This window comes from Asparagus officinalis, chromosome 4 (genome assembly GCF_001876935.1).
Source record: "Asparagus officinalis chromosome 4, Aspof.V1, whole genome shotgun sequence".
Classification (NCBI taxonomy): Eukaryota; Viridiplantae; Streptophyta; class Magnoliopsida; order Asparagales; family Asparagaceae; genus Asparagus; species Asparagus officinalis.
Window position 1 is genome coordinate 7326969 of NC_033797.1, and position 20699 is coordinate 7347667.

Genomic DNA, 20699 nt, shown 5'->3' on the forward strand with positions numbered 1-20699 from the left:
GCTCCGCAGCCGCAACTGCACGCGGCGGCGGCATGGCGAAGAGGGGGGAGACGGCATTACGGTTTCTGGGAGAGAGAAGAGAGGAGGATGAGGAGAGAAGATTAGAGCTAGGGTTTCGTTGGAGGAGAGAGGAGCGAGAGGGGACGGCGGTGGAGAGAGCTGGGGAGGGTAAGAAGAGGAGAGTGGCCGCCATTTTTTTGTTGGCGAGAGAGCGGATAGAGTTCTGGTTTCGGTAGTGTGTGGGCAGCAGGAAGGATTTATACAGGATTTGGATTTCATCAGGTGAGTAAATAATCTTTTGGGTTTATAAAGAAAATATCTTCTTCGAGTATCCTTCTCCACGGTCAGGACAGCCGGAACCGGGTCGGGTAGAACGGATACAATTCGGATTGATTATGGAATGGTTCTAACTTCTCATTCATTCTTACTAAACAAGATGTGTTTTAGATATTAAAAATTGTTGTAATATATTAAAGAAATCAAACAAGAGACAAAAGACAAGAGAAATAGAGAAATAAAGTTTTAAATGAGGCTTAAGATTTACTTCAAGTAAGCAAATAGAATATTTAAAGCAAAAGCATCAAAATCTCCATTGTCATAAAACCTTATGGGTTACTTACTTTATTTTGTAATTATCCACAGAACAGAGAGCTAACAATTTCGTTTTAACCACCCATCATACAGATTATAAGAACTACGACTTTTTATTTGTCAAATTTACCTCTAGTTCCATTCAAGTGGCTGGTGTAGGCATAATGACTATTAGCAAAGCAATTAGTACATCATATCTACCTTTGTATATCAGGGAGTAAATAACAAGGAGGCTTGTGTAGAATAATCATGTTTCATGACTAATTGCTAACATGGACATATATGAATGAAGAGTATCGTCATTCTATGAATATTGTATGCTCTGCACACATGCAATAAAAAGGCTGGTTGAAGGCGATATAAAAATAAAGAACTTATAATGCCTTGTACTTTGTTCCTGTTCCCACTTTCCACATCCCTGTTTATATGTAGCTTAGGTTCTATTGCTCTCTACTGCCAATCCCATGTAAAAAAAAAAATGACTTTGTCATTGATATAAATAAATCAATTAACTTTTTGCATAACATATATTATTGCCTTAATCAAGTATACTTGTTATAAGAATTAATAAGTTACACGGCCTACATGACACGTACCTAAATATTGCAGGTTGTGAGTATCGCAGCGGGAAGTGCCATATATTTTACATGATGTTGAAATATCAACATAACAAGTCAGGTCATAGCTTAATAATTTTGATATAGATCTTCACTATATTCTCACCCGAAATATTAATATTAAGGTTGACCTCTAATATCACCTTCACATGTAAACTATTATGTTGTTGGAATGTAGTACTATCAATGAAACTTGATTCCTTCTCATTCCTGCTAATATATATTGTAATACTTTGGGTTAAAAGCATAAAGTTAGTGCTGTAATAAAGGCTGTGGATTGCATGATAATTGTCACCAAAAAGGATACTCACTCCTTTTGGTTTCATCAGAATTGGTCAACATGCTGCCTATTTTTAACCTTTATCTTCTTTGTGTGGGAAGTATATTTAACTCTTTCACATGTGGGTTCAGTTCACAGGGTACAATGAGCTGATTGACAAATGCCATTTTTTTTTTTGTATTCTTTTGCGTTGTTTACAGACAATTCTATTCATAAGTGTAAATTTTCTTTAATGACCCTCATATTCTTTTTATGGAACACACTTTAGTTTTAACTGTAGCAAAAAAGTGCTGCATTGTACTGATTTCTGGAGCTGGATTTCTTTACAATATAAGACTGGTTTATATCATTTTAGCCAGAAAACTCATTATCATCTGAATCAGAATAAAAGCAAAATAAGAAAGTATAATGTGGAATTGTTACCTCGTAAGAGTGTGACACCGAAATATCTCTTACCACAACGGACGATTACGAACCGGCTAGCTAGAGCTTTCGTGCTGATAACGTGTTGATCTTCGTTGGGAGATGATGCCGATCTCCTCAAAAGCTTGTCTCCAGTGGTCGATCCAAGCCAAGAAGATTCCAACCGGAAAAGAGAAGCCTCCTTACAGTTCTTGGAACTAGAAAATCTCCCACCCAAAGAGAGCCCGAACTGAATTGATCTTCAGTTATTTATAGAGGATTAAGGGGGTGAAATCGCCCCTTAAATCTCTCCTAAGTGGGGTGTAACCGCTCCCAAATCGTGGGAAACGGTTTAAGAACCGTTCAACTCATGTTGAATGAGTCAAACGCCCACGTTGGCGTTCAGGACCCTAACCTCGCGTCTTTGAATTGAGACGCGAGGTTGGGTGTTGGCTGAACATCATTGAACGCGAGGGTCGCTCACGTTTGGCTTGTGCATTGTCGACGCGGGGGTCGCTGTTGGTTGAACACCATTGAACGCGAGGGTCGCTCACGTTTGGCTTGTGCATTGTCGACGCGAGGGTCGCTGTTGGTTGAACACCATTGAACGCGAGGGTCGCTCACGTTTGGCTTGTGCATTGTCGACGCGAGGGTCGCTGTTGGTTGAACACCATTGAACGCGAGGGTCGCTCACGTTTGGCTTGTGCATTGTGGCTTGACGACGCGAGGGTCGCTGTGGCTTGACGACGCGAGGGTCGCCGTGGCTTGGCGACGCGAGGGTCGCCGTGGCTTGGCGACGCGAGGGTCGCTCACATTTCCAAAGTGGTGACGCGGGGATGACATCCGCGTCTCAGAATGAGCTATTTGACTTGTAGCTTCTTCTGTGGTGCATTGCAAGGACCGTTGTTCAGTAATCCTGGCTTTAACTGTTGTGGAGTGTGAAAGTCGTCAGATTGTAACTTTCACTGTAGATTGTGAAGACTGCTGAATAGAGTTTTCATCCGTCGTCGTGAAGGTCGTCAGATTACAGCCTTCTGGAAGTCGTCAGATTGTAACTTCCATCATCGGTGGTTGATGGGGGATAAGCTATCTATTGTGATTTTTAGACAGCCTACAGCAGTAGGTCAGATTTGGTTTGAATGCCCCCATTTAATTTAAGGAAATCCGACAAATCATATTATGCCCAAGATGACCCAATCGCTCATGCCAGAATTTAAACGAATTTGGGTCACTAAATCTTAAACATATCGCAACATGATGTATTTTAGGTCAGACAAATTCTAAATTATACACATATGAATAAAAGCCACATAGAATCTCATGAGTTTAAAGCAAACTCAAGATAAATTAAAATTGTCTGACAAATACATATAATTCAAATATAGAAAAACTAAATAGTTTACCTTGACCACCTCGATAAAATCCACTTCAATGTCCAATACCTTCCCTCGTCCAAGTTTATGAGTATTAGTTTGAATTATGACATGTGCTTCAGGCACTACGAGTGAACCAATTAAACTTGCATTATGGCTTCTCACAACAGCTGGTTGTGTTGTTTTTTAACAACTACTAATGCAAGGATTAGTTCATAATGCTTAATATAATTTTTAGTCTTGTACTACTGCAAGAGTACAGGGTTATTATGTTCATAGTCTCCCCCTTATCCACGCGTATAAGTAATTTTCTGAATTATAGCACAACTCGTAAGCCAACTAATCTAACATTGTGATTTCTAATCATCAATTGTTTGTGCTTCTCTGCGACTACTAATGTAGATATCAATTCAGAATGCTAAGTGTAATTCTTAGTCATGTACTGCTGCTGGAGTACAATATTATTTGCGTGGAATGGGGAAAAAACTTTTTGATCAATTTTATCACTGTCTGTAATGTTCTGCTTACAGAGTTTCAGCTGCTAAATAATGTGGTACAGAGCTGAATCATATTTAGTCATGTATTTGAAATCCAAAAAGTTCTGATTCACTCTGCCAGTTGCACTTGAGGAAAGATTATTGGCTTTCATAGATCAAAGCGATCCTTCAGGGAATGCCCAGAAAAAGTGAATACTTTTTCAATGAGGCATCAATTTTTCACGTCTTAATTGATAGAGAGAAAATTTAAAGTGTTTGCCTTCTGGGCAAAGATACTAAAAGAATCAAAAAATATAATCATGCAAAAATCACAATGCACTAATCATGGGGACTAAATATTAGTGCATGAGTAATTAGAAATATTCACATTGTAGTAAGATCACACATAATCACCAAAATCATCAAGCTCCTTTTTCTAAAGATCTTAATAAATGTTATCTTTCAAATGTTTGCTTCTGGCAAACTAGTCTAATATTATAATTCACACAAAATTTTAAATGCTCGGACGATCAATGACCATCACAAACTCAAGCAAGTAGAAAATAAACAAAGATATAACCAGTTTGTGCAATCCTTTCTTCTAAACTTAAGGTTGCCAGATTCAAAACACCACTAATGTAATTTTGGATAGAAACTTGCATAATTTCAGTGGAGAAGAAAAATCAGTGCAATTAGCAATAAAAATTGGACTACTTAAGGACGCCAACTTGAGCTTTAAAAACCCACAACTTAATTTCAAGTTTTTATGAGGCTTAGATTTTACTTCAAGTAAGCAAATAGAATATTTAAAGCAAAAGCATCAAATATCCATTGTCATAAGAAACCTTATGGGTTACTTACTTTATTTTGTAACTTATCCACAGAACAGAGAGCTTAACAATTTCGTTTTACCACCCATCATACTAGATTATAAGAACTACGACTTTTTATTTGTCAAATTTACCTCTAGTTCCATTCAAGTGGCTGGTGTAGCATAATGACTATTAGCAAAGCAATTAGTACATCATATCTACCTTTGTATATCAGGGAGTAAATAACAAGGAGCTGTGTTAGAATAATCATGTTTCATGACTAATTGCTAAACATGGACAATATAGAATGAGAAGTATCGTCATTCTAGAATATTGTATGCTTCTGCACACATGCATAAAAAGCTGGTTGAAGCGATATAAACATAAAGAACTTATAATGCCTTGTACTTTGTTCCTGTTCCCACTTTCCACATCCCTGTTTATATGTAGCTTAGGTTCTATCCTCTCTACTGGTCAATCCCCATGTAAAAAAAAAAATGACTTTGTCATATGATATAAATAAATCAGATTAACTTTTTGCATAACATATATTATTGCCTTAATCAAATACTTGTTATAAGAATTAATAAGTTACACGGCCTACATGACACGGTTACCTAATATTTGCAGGTTGTGAGTATCCAGCGGGGAAGTGCCATATATTTTACATGATGTGAAATATCAACATAACAAGTCAGGTCATAGCTTAATAATTTTGATATAGATCTTCACTATATCTCACCCGAAATATTAATATTAAGGTGGACATCTAATATCACCTTCACATGGTAAACTATTATGTTGTTGGAATGTAGTACTATCAATGAAACTTGATTCCATATATTGTAATACTTTGGGTTAAAGCATAGAAGTTAGTGCTGTAATAAAGGATGTGAATTGCATGATAATTGGTCACCAAAAAGGTATACTCACTCCTTTTGGTTTCATCAGAATTGGTCAACATGCTGCCTATTTTTAACCTTTATCTTCTTTTGTGTGGGAAGTATATTTAACTCTTTCACATGTGGGGTTCAGTTCACAGGGTACAATGAGCTGATTGACAAATGCCATTTTTTTTTTTGTATTCCTTTTGCGTTGTTTACAGACAATTCTATTCATAAGTGTAAATTTTCTTTTTATGACCCTTCATATTCTTTTATTGGAACACACTTTATGTTTTTAACTGTAGCAAAAAGTGCTGCATATGTACTATTTCTGGAGCTGGATTTTCTTACAAATTAAGACTGGTTTATATCATTTTAGCAGAAACCTCATTATCATCTGAATCAGAATAAAAGCAAAATAAGAAAGTATAATGTGGAAATTGTTACCTCGTAAGAGGTGTACACCGAAATATCTCTTACCACCAACGGACGATTACGAACCGGCTAGCTAGAGCTTTCGTGCTGATAACGTGTTGTAATATATTAAAGAAATCAAACAAGAGACAAAAGACAAGAGAAATAGAGAAATTATAATTTTAATTCATCCTACTTCTTTTGCATACATCATCCAATTTATAGATACATTGTGGAAAATAAAAGGACATTTGGATATATGAAAAGTCACTAATTAATATTCCACATTCAATGTAATGTCCACATTCATTTTGTCTTTTAGGTTTCCACAAAATGACTTTTAGATTTCAACAAAACCCTAAATTTCGATCCCAGACTAAAAAAAATAAGAACTTCTAACCCCAAGGCCGTAAATCCTAGATGGAAAGCTACCTTCTCTACGATATTAAAATTACTCAAAAGAAATATAATGACGCTTATTTATAAGCAGGGGAAAAAACGCGTATGATATGCGTAAGATATACGTGGAGAATACTCGCGTAGAATATACGCGTGAGATATATACTCGGCTGCGTAAAAGTGACGCCCAGGGATAAGAAAGTAAATTTGAGCTTACGAACTCCTCTTCATAGCATCCCAGTATTACCAAAAAAGGCCCAGAGACTATTCTGGGCCTTCTTATTCGGGCCTCCATCGTAACGGGTCCATGCCCGCAACCAGATTGCTCCCGAAACCGCGAGCTAGAGGCAAGGTCTGAATTCATTCGCAGCGATCGAAGACGAAGACGAAGATGGAAAAAAAGAGAAAAATCGAGGCCCGAAAAGGATCTCAAAGTAAGCGTAATCGTGATCATTTTAGGGTTTTTTATGTTATTTAAGTTAGTTTGAGAAAAATCTTATTAGGGTTTTGGGGTTCGAGGCGGCAGAGATTTTGTTGGGGGGCATTCCACAAAAGGAAGAAGAAGAGGAGGTTAAAGCGCAGCGAGGCACGAAATGGGTGAGTATTTTTTTTATATTCACTGTGTATAAAAATAACAAGGACAAATTTTCAAAACCAACCCATTTTGAAACTTAATCGTACAAATCGACTCATTTCGAATTTAATTGCCAAAATGTCAGCCTAACAAAACAAAAGTGGGACCCACAAAAACGGGCCCCACAAGAAGAAAACTCAAATTCGGTGGCAGCCATTGAGAATTTATAAAGGATGTAGGTCCCGTAAATATTTTATTATTAGTGACGAGTCCTATTAATAATATTTTATTTGTGCATAGTATTTCCCAAACACTATAAATAGGACCTAAACTCTTCAGGAAAATTCATTCCAGAAACAACTCCTTTCATAGAAGAGTAAGAGAGAAAACACAGAGAGAGATTGTGAGAGTTCTTTGAGTGTATCTGATCAAGAGAGGGTGTTCTCTTTGATTTATTCTTTTGGGATATAAAATAATTTGGCGTCGTCATTGCACTGTGGAGTAGCTCCGAAGGAGTGAACCACATATATCTATGAGTACTGTGATTGATTTTGTGCTTATTGGTGTGTACCTTAACAACTGGCTCTGATCATCGTATGCTCTATGACTGCCACTAAAAGTGGAACCTTCACATCAGAAAATAAATTAGATTATTATTTACTCTTTTAAGGCACTAAGTACTATTCACATGTATGGGACTATTTACGAATACTGTACTATTCACGAATACGGGAAAAACATAATATTTCGCCATGAGATCTACAGTTGAAGACAATAGGCTTCGAATTGAGAAGTTCGGCGGCCAAAATTTTAGGTATTGGAGGATGCAAATAGAAGACTGTTTGTACCAGAAGGATCTCTTTCTACCCCTCCAAAGAGAGGCGGGGAAACCTGAAAAGATGGACGATGATAAGTGGAAGATGCTCAATCGTAAAGCACTTGTCACCATCAGGCTCAACCTTCACTAGCATGTGATTTACAACGTCTCGCATGAGACCACCACCAAGGAGTTGATGGAGGCCTTGGAGGCGCTGTATGAGAAGCCGTCTGCTTCAAATAAGGTATTCCTGATGAAGATGCTATTCAACTTAAAGATGCAGCAAGGAGCTCGTGTGGCGGACTTTTTGAACGAATTTCAGGTTGTGGTGCAACAGCTTACTGCAGTAGATCTCAAGTTTGACAATAAGATCCAAGCTCTTCTGTTATTTTTTTGCCTACCAGATTCGAGGGAGAATATGGTGATGGTGGTGAGCAACGCCAATGACAATGATAAGATGAAGTTCGACACGGTGATTGGGATAATTCTGGATGAAGAATCTTACCGTAAAGTCTCAAGAGCTGAGGCCTCTAGCAGTGGGAGTGCTCTGCATGTCGAGGCACGAGGGCGTGCGCAGAAGAATGGTGGGGGACAACGAGGCCAATCGAAATCCAGAGGGAAGTCTAAAGGGCCGAACCCGAATGATTACAGTGAAGGAAAGTGCTTTAGATCATTTTGCACGGGACTGCAGAGTTTCTGTTCCAGCATCAGCAGGGGATGATCGGGCTGACACTGTAGCCAATCTCATGTACGAGACGGATTCAGATGCGCTTCTCTTATCTCTTGAAGACAAAAGTGATGCGTGGGTCATCGACTATGGCGCATCTTTCCATGCAACCTCATAACAAAAGCTGTTTTTATCGTTCGTGAAGGATTTGGGAACAATCTATCCTAGGACGATCAATCTTGTAAAGTTTTCGGGAAGGAAAATTGTACCCTCAAGATGGAGGGCGGGACCACCTTGACACTGAAAGATGTTCGACATATATAGGATCTCAGGCGGAATCTTATATCAGTCGGGCAATTGACTGATTCCGGTTACAAAGTGTCCTTTGAGCATGGAAGTTGGAAGCTGTCCAAAGTTGCTCTGGTGGTGACACGCGGCAAACGCGAGGGGTCTTTCTACATCGCCAATGGGAAGATCGACCGCTTGCTTGTCGCAGGACAAGCATCATCATCATCATCCGTCGATTGCATGACTTGGCATCGACGATTTGACCACATGAGCGAGAAGGGGATGTAGATTATGACCGTGGTAGAAAGACTTTCGGGTCTGAACAAGGTCGATCTGACTTTCTGTGAGGACTGCATCCTAGGCAAACAAAAAAAGATGAGTTTCAACAAGATCGGGTCGGCTCCAAAACTACATAAATTAGAGTTGGTGCACACCGACGTGTAGAGACCTGCGCAAGTCCAATCTGTTGGAAATTCTCTTTACATTATCACTTTTATTGATGATGCTACTCGAAAATTATGGGTGTTCTTCTTGAAGCACAAGTCAGATGTTTTCATTATCTTCAGGAAGTGACTTGCCTGTGTGGAGAACGAAACATGCAATAAGCTGAAGTGCCTTAAGTCTGATAATGGAGGTGAGTATTACAACCAGAAGTTCGGGAACTTCTGCTCGTCCATGGGATTAAGAGACTGAAGACCGTCCCAAGAACACCTCAGCACAACGGAGTGGCGGAGCATATGAATCACACTATCTTGGAGCGCGCCAGAAGTATGAGGATTCACTCCGGATTGCCCAAGAGATATTGGGCCGAAGCTGTCAATACTGTTGCATACTCGATCAACCGCGGGCCATCCGTAGCTCTCAGTTATGGGATACCTGAGGAGGCTTGGATCGGAAAGAAGCTGAAGCTAGAGCACTTACGAGTATTTGGTTGTGATGCCTATGTCATGATCAATCCTGCAGACCGGTTAAAGCTTGATCTAAAGTCAAAGAAGCTCTCTTTCATCGGCTATGGAGGAGATGAGTATGAATATCGTTTCTGGGATCACGCTATGTGCAAGGTGGTGCGCAGTCGTGACGTCGTGTTCCATGAGAATACAGTGTACAAGATTAAAGAAGTGAGTGAGAGTCGGCTATCTCCCCCTTTTTTTCCAAATATTACCGACAGTAAGGACAACGGTGAGGTACCAGTTAGTATAGAAGACGGAGACCAAGAAGACGTGCCAGATGCACAGCAACAGGATCCAGCAGAGCTGGCGATCGCAATTCGTAAAGCTCCAAGAAATTAAGGGTGCCAGAGAGGTACATTTTCCCCATGAATTATCTCCTCCTGACTGACAATGATGAGCTAAAGAGCTATAAGGAGGTATAGCGGACCGATAAAGCTCGGGGCGAGTGGGAGTCTGCCATGGAGGAAGAAATGAAGTCTTTGATGAAGAATGAGACTTAGGAGCTCGTAAAGCTTCTAAGAGGGAGAAAGACTCTTCACAATTGGTGGATTTATCGGGTCAATAATGAAGCCGGATAGACGGAGACGCTACGAGGTGAGGCTTGTAGTGAAGTAATATGAGCAGAAAACATGGATAGACTATTCTGACATTTTCGCTCCCATCGTCAAGTTGACCACGATCCGGACTGTGCTGATCATTGTGGCAGTTCGAAATTTCCATCTAGAGCAGATGAATGTGAAGACGATATTCCTTCATGGAGATTTGAAGGAAGAGATCTATATGCATCAACCGGTGGGCTTCGAGGAACGAGGCAGGGAGGGCCTCATGTGTCGCCTGCGTAAGAGCTTGTATGGCCTGAAGCAAGCTTCGTGACAATGGTACATGAAGTTTGAGAACTTTATGGAGGAGAACGGTTTTCTCAAATGCGACACAAACCATTGCTGCTTCATCAAGAGATATGACGAATCATATGTGATACTCTTGATTTATGTTGATGACATGTTGATTGTAGGGCCCGACTTGGCCCGTATTAAGGAATTCAAAAGGCGTCTCTCCGAGTGCTTCGAGATGAAGGATCTGGGTCCAGCAAATCAGATTTTTAGGATGAAGATTATCAAAGACAGATCAGCACAGAGGTTGAGGTTGTCTCAGAAGGCCTATATTGAGAAGATTCTTAATAAGTTTGGTATGGAGAAAGCTAAAACGGTGGTCTTGTCATTTACAAGCCATTTCAAGCTATCAAAGACCCAAGCATCAAAGACTACTGAAGAGCATTTGTTTATGGCCAACATACCATACGCATCTGCCGTCGGGAGTTTGATATATGCGATGGTGTGCACGAGACCAGATATTACACAAGGAGTGGGAGATGTGAGCCGTTTTATGAGCAATCCAGGAAAACAACACTGGCGTGCAGTCAAGTGGCTTCTACACTACTTGAGATGCTCGTCCGATCGTTGTCTTAAGCATGACGGGGTGGATTTGTAGCTAGAGGGATTTTGTGATGCAGACTACGTCGGGGATATAAACTCAAAAAGGAGCACTAACAGCTACATCTTCATCTTGGGTGGTGGAGCGATAAGTTGGAGATTCAAATTACAGGGTACTGTGGCTTTGTCGACAATCAAAACGGAGTACGTGTCTGCAGCAGAGACAGCAAAGGAGTTATGGTTGAAGGCTTTTCTTCTCGAGCTTGGAGTAAGCTTTGAGAAATACTTCATCCACTGCGACAGTCAGAGTTCCATTCACTTGTTAGAAAATAACGAATTCCATGCTCGGACCAAGCATGTTGACATGAAACACCATGCCATACGAAGATGGCAAAACAGGAACGAGTTTAAGTTTGTGAAAATTGATACGAGGTACAATCCAGCTAATATGCTAACCAAGTCAGTTCCGCTCGAGAAGGTGAGCTTGTGTGCAGTCTCATATGGCATCCGTTGAGAATGTTGAGGGTCGTGTAAGACGCTAAAGATACAAGACATCCGGATGATGTAACCAAGAAGGATGTGAAGATATGATTAATATTCAATCAAATCTTTAAGTGGGAGATTGTCAGCCTAACAACACAAAAGTGGGACCAACAAAGACGAGCCCCACAAGAAGAAAACTCAAATTCGGTGGCAGTTATTTTTGAGAATTTATAAAGGATGTAGATCCCACAAATATTGTATTATTAGTAGCGGGTTCCACTGATAATATTTTATTTGTGCATAGTATTTCCCAAACACTATAAATAGAGCCTAAACTTTTTAGGAAAATTCATTCCAGAAACAACTCCTCTTGTAGAAGAGTAAGAGAGAAAACACAGAGAGAGATTGTGAGAGTTCTTGGAGTATATCTGATCAAAAGAGGGTGTTCTCTTTGATCTATTCTTTTGGGATATAAAAGAATTTAGCGTCGTCGCTGCACCGTAGAGTAGCTCCGAAGGAGTGAACCACGTATATCTGTGAGTACTATGATTGTTTTTGTGTCTTTATTCCGTGTATTGCGTCTCCATTCGAGGCATTATTATTGGTGTGTACCCTAACACAAAATCGATCCAGTTTTAGCTAACTGGCTGAAACTGGATCGATTTTGTTGAAATAATTTACGAAACTTCATGGGACTTCAAGTGTCGTGAAGTTTAATCGCGTTGTTAAACTTCATGGGACTTTGAGTCCCGTAAATTTTCATAACTTTTTTTTATCAAAACCGACCCAGTTTCAACCAACTGGCTAAAACTGAGTCGATTTAAATAATTAAATTACAAATATGTCATTTTTTGTAATTAAGTTGCTAAATAGGTTGGTTTTGAAAATTTATCCAAATAATAACTTTGGTTTCTTCTCTCCAAATTAGGGTCCCTAATTGTAGGTTTTGTCTTCTTTTTTTTTTTTTTTTTTGGGGGGGGGGGGGGGGGGGGTGTGNGGGGAGGGTAGTATTGCCTGAAAAGTCTTTGATGGTAGTTTTACACGTATTGCTTCTTGAGTAGTTCCATTTTCTTAATATGCATAGTAAATTTTGTTATTTTTTTAAACTGAGAGACAAGTTCTCAATAAATCTGCAGAAGCATTTTGCCGTTGTTGGTGCTTTATGATAATAATGTTTTCTAGGGAGAAATGCGTTGCATTTAGGGCCGTACGTAGGAATTTTGGGGCCCAAGGCGAAATGTTAGATGATGCCCAAGTGATACAACTCATAATATTTTTTTTCTCATTTTTCTTATCTTTTGAGCTACAAAATTACTAATTAAAATTTTATATTCAATATTTTCTAACATATTATTTTCGATAGATAATATTGCTAAACCATTCAATCTATCTTTTAACATGGTCTATCTTAAATAAGATTTTAGTAATTTTAATTTTAAAAAACTTCTTTCAGCGGAAGCAACTGTTACGGGTATACTCAATAATACACGATAAGCAATACAAGTATTTGAAAAAGAATCTAATCACTTTATATAGTTCAACACTTTAATTGGACTATTAATCTCTACTTTTAAAATTTCTCCAAACACTCTCAATTCTGAAAACAAATCAAGTCCATTAATATCTAAATATTCATCATGTTTTAGTGCATTTTCGAGATTAAGACAATATTCTTTCAATTCAATATCATCTAAAGCTTTTAATTTTTTCAAATCAAACAAAAAACCAAAAAAAATTTCATACGTTTTAAATTATTCAAACCTACTTTCAATTTAGCCAAGCGATTTATCAACTATGTATAAAAAATATTCAATACGAAAAGATTCTTCAGCGTTAAATATTTTTTCATTACCAATATTTTCCTCAAATTATTTTTTCTATGAATTTTACGTTTTTCACGAAATATAGGTTGTACGTTCATTTCATTAGCAAGTTCTTTAGTTGAATTCAAAACAGACATAAAACCATTTTGTCTATGATTTTTTAAATATACAATAAGACCCTTTAATTTATCTATGGCAATATCAATATGCATATCTTTAGATTGTAAGATTTTACTAACTGAATTAACAACAAACAATATGTCATACCAAATATTCATAGCTAATAAGAATTCAAAATTTTCAATCTCATAAGTTGCTAAGCTATTAGCTTCACTTTTTATCTTTGGATCTTCACTAATTTCTGCTAATTGAATCAAAACATCTCTTATATTTGGAGCTTAAAATTTTATTGCTTTAACACTTTCAATCCGACTTTCCCGTCTAGTTTGAGATAAAGATTTAACGGATAACTTGCATCCATTATCTCCTAAAATTTTCCAACGTTTAGTAGAGGAAGCAAACAATGAGTATATACGTTGCAACACTCCAAAAAAAGAAATAGCTCTAGGACATGAATTAGATATATCACATAAGACTAAATTTAAATTATAACAACCATATGGTGTGTAGAATGCTCTAGGATTTATATCTAATAGCCTCTTTTGTACTCTATTGTATTTTCTTTCATATTAGATCCATTATCATAACCTTGTCCTCTTATTTCTTTAACATCAAGTTCATATTTTTTCAAAATATTTAAAAGTTCATCAAAAAGGCCTTTTCCCGAAGTATTACCTACTTTTAAAAACTCTAAAAAATATTCTTCAATCTTTATTGGACTTGTTGAAGTATCAACACATCTTAAAATAAGAGTCATTTGTTCTTGATGACTTGCATCTGAAGTACAATCAATGATAACTGAAAATATTTTGCTTCTTTTATTTTTTTAATGATCATTTTTTTAATAGAAAATATTTTGCTTCTTTAATTTTTTTAGTGATCATTTTTTTAATTTTAGAAGCTAGCAACTCTATTAGTTCATTTTGTATTTTATGACTAAGATAATGATTTTGAATTTCACCTTCTTGAATACGTTTAACATGTTGCATTATTGGATCAAATTCCGCTATCATTTCAACTAAGCTTAAAAAGTTTTCATTATTTTTTTTCATATATCTTTTCTTTTGTTCCTCGAAATGCAAGATTATTTTTGATAGATGTTTTATTATAGCAATAAGTCTTAGCAAAAAAAATTTCCAGTGTTCTTTTTCTTTATTAATTTGTTCTTGAATGTTTTTATCTATTGTCTTATTTTTTTGTAATCTTACTTCTAAATCCACTCATTTACACATATTAGTGATATGTTCATGACTTATTTCATGATTTTAATTTTATATCCAAAATTTTTCCAATCTCTAGTATCTTCGTTAACTAACTGACTTATACTAGATTTTAAACTAAATAATTTGCAACAAAAACAATAAACTTTATCTAAATCTTTTGAGTAAACTAACTACCTTCTTTCATGTTTTTCTCCATTGGATAATTTTTGTATGTAATATGATGTAGAAAAGTGTATTATTTTCATCTGTAGGAAAATCTATTTCTTCATATTTAATTGGATCTTTTTCAACTATTAGATCTAAAAAAATTTGATCAATACATTTCCATTGTCGAGGATCATAAATATTGATAAGAATTGAATTTGATATCTCATTCATCTCTAAATTTTTTTCTTGGCCCTCGATCATAAATATTGATAAGAATTGAATTTGATATCTCATTCATCTCTAAATTTTTTTCTTGGCCCTCATGTGAATTTTCTTTATATTCTTCATTAAAATTAGGAGTACTAGCTTTTTCTTCTTGAATATATTATCGTTAATATCATTATTTTATCCTAAATTCTCAACATATTCTTCTAATTCATTCTCAAGTAAAGATTCATCTATTCTTTCTTCTGTTGAAGTTGATGTAACATTATCTTTATTACTAAAAACAAATTTATCAAGAGCTCCTTGTTGAGATCGAATTAATTTTTCAACTCTTTTTCTTTTTTTCAATTTTTGACAACCACTTTCATATTTTTTTATTAGGCATGCTTTCAAAATATAAAATAGCAAATAAAAAGCTTTCAATGTATATCTACAATATCTCTAATTAAGCATAAAATTAATATGAATAATAAAGAAAATTAAATAGGTTTAGTTAGAAAGATAGAAACGGGGTTTGTTTTGGGAAAATAACTTAGGTCTGGATGCAGCCCTTTTCTAACGACGAGACGGAGATTGGCCCTCGAGTGCAAAGGCATAAGGCGCAGGAGGTGAGCCGTGAGCGGTAACGGGCTAACAGCGATTGGTTCGGTGAGGTTGTCAGCAACGGCTGCCGGGCTGCGGCGATCTCGAGATGGAGAGGGAAGAAGAGAGAGATTGACGAGAGGTGGGGATCAGCCGATCAGGGTAGGGTTGAGCCGTTGAGGTTGACGTTTGGTGGAAGCTTGACTGCTACTGCGTGAGTACTTTCCTACTTGTTTTTCAAGTTCTGTCCATTCTTTGTATTATAGTGTGGTTAAACATTTTCTTGATAAACAAACACAGCGGGTATCACTTCTGAAAATGTTGCACACTGTTTTGGGGTCACTCGAGAGGAGCAGGTTCCATAGTTGCATTTTCCTTAATAATGTATGCTGTTGATTAAATTTAAGCAAGTCTAATTCATAAAAAAATTTGTTACTTTTTGTCTCTGTTATCAGGTTGAGTCTATAAGAGGGTTGCAGCAGCAACTACCGCTGGTAACTTTAAGGAAGAAATCATACCTGTAACCTCAAAGTAAATGTCTATTTTCTTTTGAATAATAATTAGTGTTCCTTTTATTTTATTCTTGTCTTTTTTCTGAGAATTGGGCATGACTTTAGTTTTATAACTACACACTTGAGGTCAGTAAGCCATGCAAATGATCAGTTGAAAGAGAGGATGCGATCTATACCTTATGTTCAGCAAATTTGGAGTCAGGACTTGGCAGCAACCGATAGTATTACAACACTTATCATCGTTAGTGATTCGATGTCTATGTCAACACAGTTTAAAGTGTCAATAATATATACATATAGTAAACAAAGTTTGTCTTGTTTTCTACTGACATTGATAAATGGGTAAGAGAGATCCAAGAATAGACACTTGAGATAATGTAACACCTGTTGTTTCAACAAACTTCACAAGTTTAAATCATCGTAATTTCTGGAAAGTCCTCAATGATACAAATGATGAGAATATCAAAAGTTAGATTTTACTTTTCTTTGACTTAGTCTTTTCTCTCCTGATATTTTCCAGAGTATAATCTCCTATATGACAGTGACAACGCAACCTTTACTAGTTCACGAAGATTAAGACATAGCATTTATTAGTTGTATAATCTCCTATATGACAGTGACAACGCAACCTTTACTAGTTCACGAAGATTAAGACAGCATTTATTAGTTTACAGTTTGCTTAAGAAGTTATCGCTTCTTGTTGTGCTTTTATTTGTTTCTTTCACGCAATGTTTCATCATGAAGATTGTTGACCAAAAAACTTGAGAAGAAAAGTAAATTACAGTTTCTGTGGATGAAGGAATCCGTCCAAACACCTCTATGGCAGGCCTTGCAAAACTCAGACCTGCATTTCATACGACTGCTGGTATTGACTTTATCTTGTATAATTTGTCAGGAACAGAGATTATTCATCTTCTGTTTTTACTTTTATTTGGTCCATGTAATTGTAGTGCTAGTCAGGTAAGTAATGGTGCTTTTTCAGAGAAGTGTTGCAATGCAAAAGGGGCTGCACTTGGCATTTTCAGGTTTGTGATTTTTCTGTAATATCTATATTGGCAAGAATATGAGAGCAGCTTGTTGTATATTGTGAGCGAAACTGACCATTTTAGTTTTTAGTTATAAGCGTTGGGTTTGCTATTCATTAGTTTTCTTAATTCTCTTGCCAACTAAAGATTTCCTAAAATTAGTCTTTGGAGCTTCTAAGTCCTTTCCCCTGCCTCTCACTGCTAGTAGGTTTATCATTTGGAAAATAGACATGTCAGGAAACACTGATTCGAATGTGATGACTAACTACTTTGGAGCTTTTAAGTCTTTTCCCCTGCCTCTCACTGCTTGAACTTTGATGCTAGGAAATGTGTTTTTGATGTACCTCAGGTTTGTGCCTTGGCAATGTCACTTGGCAACTATTTACATCCTCTCAAGCCATCAGTGATGCTGGATTTCCTAATATGTCCATCTTTCCTTGTATTTTCTTTCCCGTTAACATCGTCATCATTGTATAGGGTTCATCACCCCGCCATGGGACCTATGGGGTATCTGTATTACATTTATAAAATGCAACAGGCGTCAACCCCCTTAGCATTATCAAAGATCACTAACTTTTGAATATATAAATCATATTGGTTGAATTGATATATTCTTGGAATTTATTAACTAGTTAAAGTAGTACTCACATTGAAAAATTCGTTTGAAGCAGCAGGCCCTAGGATCTTTGCTTCGTGAGCAGCTGCAAGAGATATCCTGATTTCATTTATTATGTAGGGAAGACTTTTAATAGTAACGGAAAGAAGGCAATTGCAGGGGAACATCTCAAACGTCATTTCCTTAGATTACTTCTCCTGGAGCTTCATTTTGCTCCTGATGCATTCTGAAATTTCTCTCTTTTCACATGCCATTACCAAACTTGCAATGTCAAATCTAAGCTAAGGATAGGATAGATACTACCCATGTTTTCTTCTGTTGAAATCGCCCTTACATCGTCCATTATCCATTGTATACTTGTCATGGAGAGGGTAACATCTTACACTTCTAGAAGCTAGTGGGAGAAGTCACTGCGAAAGAAGGGTTGAGGATAATATTTTATTAGTACCACGATGAAGACAATGCCATTTAGATCTAGATATTTCTCTTTAATAATAAGCATATAAAGTTTCCTGGTGTTTTAGAAGACACATTTTCAGACAATTAAGAAAGTTCTTTTATGCATTTTCTTGTAACTGATAAAAAGCAATGCAGAATATAGTTGATTCCGAATAACGTTTTATTTAGTTTTTATAAAATTTATATTTGAACTTAGTGAGTATAACGAATTATCAGCATAAGCAATCTAACTATGATATGAAATATTGATGTACGAATCCCTGATTCGTCACTTTAAGTTTAAACAAATTTTTTTAGTAAAAAAAGGATGAGACTCTATGCTAAGAGCCACAGCCTGCTACTATTACCTTAAGTTTAAACACTTACAAATTGGATGACCGTATTATTCCTTGGAATAAATCTGCACCTTAAAAAATACTGTGCCAATTATGATATCCATAAAACACGGTATGTAGTTTAAAGATTCATATGACCAAGAAAAATGCATCCTTAAATTTAGAAAACTTTAATAATTCAGGGATAGGAATATTCACAAAAGGAAAGCCAACTCATTCTAATGGTTACGCATGAACCTGAGAAATAAAATGTTTCTATATTCAGTCAATCTACATCTATAAGAATAGACATTTGGTCCCTTTTCCTTTCTCTCTTCCTAAGCTTCAACTTTAAAGTAGTGAGAAGGTAAGTCATCTTCTTTATAGATGTTTATCGTTTGAAGTTTATCTCTTATCTAGCTTTGTGAGAATTTATTTAGTAATATTTACCGGTAATTGTTGTTTAAAATACGCCAGACAGCTCTTTGATTGTTTATCTAGTTATTGTTTTACCTATACCCTGATACTGTCAGTTTATCTTTTACATATTTCCATTTATTACTATAACTGGTGATCAATCAGACTTTCTAATTTGGCCAAAAATCAGCATTGACAGAAAAGAAACAACAAAAAGTTGTAGACAGGCCAAAATATTTAGAAATTAATACCCTTTTTTTTGTTCTTTCATTTCATTTTTCTGTTTTGGATCCATATGCGTAAAGATCAATTGTTCCATAAATTTATGTTCATCTTTTTTCTAGTTCTGTATTGACTTGTATTTATTAAACATATACTCCTGCTTTTTCTTTTTAACTATATGAGATGATTATTCTTTTTTCTGGCACTTTGTTAATTCGATTAGTTATCATCTATTAGTTTTTCCATTTACTAAACATCTTAGCAATGAGAACAAGATTTCCAATTTGGCAGTCATCACATATAACAGGAAAAAAAACCTAGGAGTTAAAACAGTTAATCCCTAACTAATTAACCAAGCCATTGACACTGACATTTCTATTTTAAATTTGCATTCATTGTATCCTAATAAATGAAGGGTCAACTAAGCAATCAGACATTTTTATTAAAAATAGACAAGAAATGTGATAATTTTATCCAATTCATTTTCATGAATTAACACACTCGCTAATTGGTCTATTATTTTCCCTCCCAGTTTGAAATTTCGCTGAAGTCATGTCTCAGCATGGTTCAGATCATAAAGGATTCAATGATCAAGAACTCCAGAATGAAAATGAAAATGAAAATGGAAGTACTTCAGTTGAGAAAATGTATTCCTGCAGGTTCTGCGACGAAGTATTCAGTTGTAGACGAGCACTCGGTGGGCGTCAAAGTGCCCATAGAAAGGAGGCGTTCAGCTGATCGAGAAAAGCTCTAACCGACAAACACAATATGATCCATTTGATCCATTCTCATTGGCGTCATCGATGCTCATGCCATGTCCATGCATGGAAGCATCTAATTATCTTCGCATTCAATGGCAAGACGCCAAGACTGTTACGTTTATCCTTCCACCAACCGTGATCGTACCCGCTACCATCCATATCATTACTCGCCAAATTGTTATTTTGGGCCTCTTGTGGAAGTACCCTAGCCTTAGGTGGTTTGGGAACTCTTTGTATGGAATGCATGTTTCAAGAGGGTTAAAAATAGAAAAAGATGAAAGTTTGACGAAGTTCCTCAATGAGCATAATGGCAATTATGAATGCGGATCATTATCTGGAGAGAAGGAGAATAGAGCGTTAATGGATGCAATCCAATAATAATCGATCAACTAGTTTGAGTTATTTGTTATCGATCAACTAGTTTGAGTTATTTGTTATCGGTAAATGTTAGATGCAGCTCTAAATTAGTGACACAAGTTTGTATTTATGATATACTATCTTAAATTCAATGAGCAGTAATTAAGCACTTCTATGCTTCCGAGGATAGATGTTGTCGCGTATCCTTTTAAGGATTCTTCAAATGCAAAAAAGAAATATTGACCACTATAAATGGAATCCAGCTCCATTTTAATTGAGTAACCGAAGCCCGCTCACTTGTTTTTCGAAGCTGTATACAGTTGAGGGTATTTATGTGCAGCATTGGATAAACAACAGGGCATCTACTCCTCTATACAAATGGGAGAACCCAGGATTCACTATTTATGCTACATTATCTATTATAGTATTATTACTGTAG

The 20699-nt window shown here is 36.5% G+C and overlaps 1 long non-coding RNA gene across 5 annotated transcripts; it reads left to right on the top strand.

Annotated features, from left to right (window-relative positions):
- Positions 6515-20439, top strand: LOC109836497. 5 transcript variants are annotated; one of them, XR_002245971.1, is made up of 7 exons: positions 6515-6682; positions 6752-6845; positions 15544-15791; positions 15878-15933; positions 16033-16954; positions 17040-17114; positions 19675-20439. It is a non-coding gene; the product is annotated as an uncharacterized LOC109836497 (long non-coding RNA). The 5 variants fall into 5 exon arrangements; XR_002245973.1 differs by having other exon boundaries at positions 6732-6845; positions 16033-17114; XR_002245970.1 differs by having other exon boundaries at positions 16033-17114.